A 2,912-nucleotide genomic window follows, 5' to 3' on the forward strand; every position below is an offset into this window, starting at 1 on the left:
CTTGGAGCAGGCTTCCTGTCTACGATCCCCTCAGTTGGATCTGGAACATGTACTGGGCAGATGTTTGTATGGTACTCCCACTAATTGCTGTGATTAAGTTTCTCTGGGGAGAGCAAATAAGCAAGAAGGCGCTAAGAGCGTGGCATGATGCACGTGAAGAAAAAAAAACTTTGCTTGAGAGGATGAAAATTCCATGAGATCTCTTGCCAACACCATTGGTGGGACTTGGACCATGTTTCTCACTGAAACTGACACTTTGCCATTTTTTGGTAAGATTCTGTCCATCATTTTAATGGTTAAAATTTCAGTTGAACGAGCTTTATTACAGTGTTAAACTGACTGGGGAACAAAGTGACATGCACCCACCTTTTCGGTGGGAGAATCTCGGCATGTGCCCATGACTGCAAGTGTTTCCGGTGCCTTTCTACTGGCAGGAGTTATAGTGATGATCAAATGGATTACAATGGCAACAAAGGCATGGCTCAAGGAGGGGAACTTAGAAATCTAGTTAATAATTTAGTGGTACTGGTAACGTGGCTGATTGTCCGTTTAAGGGGAACACAGCAGAGTAAGAGTCACCTGGCCTGGGTGACCAATTGCGACTCGGAGCAGGTCATCACCCGGGGGGGGGGGGGGGGGGGGGAGTTCCCCTTGTGCAGATGTATTCTGGAACAAGAACTAGCTGTTCCCTTTTTTTAAAACGCAAGTAAAAAAATAAAATAAAATAATAGTGTTAAACATATAAACTGTGACCATAATGCATCGGTGGCAAATTGTAAGCTAGTAATTATTAAGGGTAGGCTTGAATAAGATGACATAGTGGTAATGTTACTGGTAACAGTAGTAATCCAGAAACCCAGGCTAATCTACAGTAATGTGGCTGACCCTTAACTGTCCTCTGAAATGGACCATCAAGCCATTCAGTTCAAAGGAAAATGGTTGCTTTGCCGCTGATGCCCACATCCCAGGAAAATAATACACATCTAGAATTGAACAAAAAGGATCTAATGATAACTTTGCATCACCTTTTTTGAACAATATAGACATTTGAAGTGGAAGAAGAAAGGCGCTAAATTAGAAATTGGCATCTGTCCCCTGCTACATATCAAGTTTTCAAATCTGTTACATGTTAGCAGTCATTAACTCTGTCTAAAATGCAGGAATGAGAAGCATTTTAGAATTTTCAATTTAGGCATTGTTGCCAATAAATACCAAGTATATTTGTTGGATTAAGTGTATTATGTGGTGCACACAGAGGGAACAATCCATAAACAGATGAAAACTGCACCTACTTTTCATAAATTCATTGGGATGAAGACTTTTGAATGATTGCAGTAAAAGAGAGGATCTAAATGAATATATCACAATGTGTCAATGTAAATTTCAGATATAGGTTTACTTTGTTCCACTGATTGCCCACAATTTCTTTTTGATTCTGACTTTGGCAGTAGATGACAGGGAGATTGTGCAGTTTGATCATCAGAACAGCGCAATGTATACTGTGTGATGCATAACATACGATTACCTCCAACTATCCCAGCCACAGACATTGCTGTGAACAAAAATCAGCAGATAAAACCAATAAGGAACAAAAACAACAATGTAAAATTTATTACGAGAAAGCAGTTTACCACAAGCAGGTTTGAACAACCATTATTCACCTCCCATTGTATAGCAATGGCTTCTAACTTTGAATTACTTGTGCATGGACAATAGAAGTAGTGATCATATAGTCACTGATCAAAACTGATTTCAAATAACACATCTATTTTTTCCAGGGCAGTTCAGTCTGAACATCAACAGGACACAAGATGAACCATCCTCCAGCAAGAAGGTAGAACCCTGCCAATTACCCTCTTAACTAAGGCACTGAGAGTTGTTCTAATTTGTTCTCACCTGCAACAAAAGTATATTTCTTTTTTCTATAGAAGCTTGGTCGCAACTTGATCTGAAAACCAAGAGACTTCCACCTTCTATTCACCTTCAAAGAACCACAAGACAGGACCCCATCCAGGTCCGCAACAGTTTCATCTTAAAGGGTGGATTTAAACATGTGATTTACTTTCTTGTTATTCCATTTCTTAATCTAAGTAGATGCATCACCTGTAAAACTCATCTTTTCTTGTGTATGTGTCTGTGTTTCAGGGAGTGAGTGTTTTGTTGTGCTTATAATCCCCATGCGTAAATAAATATTTATCTTTCCTTTTGATTTATACTTACCAGAAAGCCTGTTTTGTGTTTATCCTTTAAGGCCACAATATTCAAAAGGTTTCAAACACTCCCTCCAAAATATATATCTTGTTGTCAAGAGATGAGAGAAAAGGGAAAAGTTCTCCCACCATCTCTCTTTTTCTGCAACGCCTCCGAAACCTAACTATAACTTATCAGTACTCCTCAATCTTATTATTATCCTACTACTGTCACAGGCTTGACTCCATATTCAGCTCAGTCTTAGCCAACAGCTTACCCTGTGTCATTCCTGGTGTCCAATGAAGACCCCAACAAAGCATAGGTTGCTGCCTCCTTACGAGTAGCAATCCTAACTGCCTTATTCTACTTTCTTCCCCACCTTGTTGCCCAGGGCACCTGCTAAGAGCTAATCTTCTCTGCTTTCTTCCCATCCTACTCACAGCTCCCTAATATTGGCCTTGTGGACCTTGCTATTCGATTGACCATCGTTGTCTTTCCTTCTCTGGAATGTCCATTTGTTGTGAATAAATCAGTTGCCATCATGTCCTTGACAGAGACCTTGGCTGAGTAGAGTGATGATGTATTCTCCTTAACTGAAGCCTTTCTGCGTAGCCCAATGACAGTGAAGGAACGGTGATATATTTCCAAGTCAAAATGGTGAGGGGCACCTCCAGGTACTGGTGTTCCCATGTATCTGTAACCCATGTCCTTCTGGATGGTAG

The 2,912-nt window shown here is 40.4% G+C and overlaps 1 long non-coding RNA gene across 1 annotated transcript; it reads left to right on the forward strand.

The window, feature by feature from the left end:
• Positions 1-1,778: 1,778 nt before the first annotated feature.
• On the forward strand, positions 1,779-2,209 carry LOC119963210. The gene is made up of 2 exons (XR_005460052.1): positions 1,779-1,834; positions 1,929-2,209. It is a non-coding gene; the product is annotated as an uncharacterized LOC119963210 (long non-coding RNA).
• Positions 2,210-2,912: the final 703 nt, after the last annotated feature.

The sequence above is a fragment of the Scyliorhinus canicula genome, chromosome 3, assembly GCF_902713615.1.
Source record: "Scyliorhinus canicula chromosome 3, sScyCan1.1, whole genome shotgun sequence".
Lineage (NCBI taxonomy): Eukaryota > Metazoa > Chordata > Chondrichthyes > Carcharhiniformes > Scyliorhinidae > Scyliorhinus > Scyliorhinus canicula.